This window comes from Macadamia integrifolia, chromosome 11, assembly GCF_013358625.1.
Source record: "Macadamia integrifolia cultivar HAES 741 chromosome 11, SCU_Mint_v3, whole genome shotgun sequence".
NCBI lineage: Eukaryota > Viridiplantae > Streptophyta > Magnoliopsida > Proteales > Proteaceae > Macadamia > Macadamia integrifolia.
Window position 1 is genome coordinate 30820418 of NC_056567.1, and position 205 is coordinate 30820622.

General features: G+C 40.5%; 1 protein-coding gene across 4 annotated transcripts in view; it reads left to right on the plus strand.

Moving 5' to 3' along the window:
* Positions 1-205, plus strand: part of LOC122093867 — a 23353-nt gene that overhangs the window by 22060 nt on the left and 1088 nt on the right. The gene's annotated exons all lie outside the window — the stretch shown is intronic.

Consider the following 205-nt stretch of genomic DNA (forward strand, 5'->3'; position numbering starts at 1 on the left):
AAGAATGGTGGAAGGGGTAGGTTTTTGACTTTGTTGATGTTTTGAGCTCAACTATCTGTATGTTTGAAGCCGCCTTGCAGGTATGGTCCAAGATGTTTGTCTTGTATATTTTATTTTGGCCAAAAATACTTGCTTTTCCTATGAAGACAAGGGGACAAACTTTCGCAATGTGCCAGTGTACTATTGCCCTCGCACCGCTTTTTTT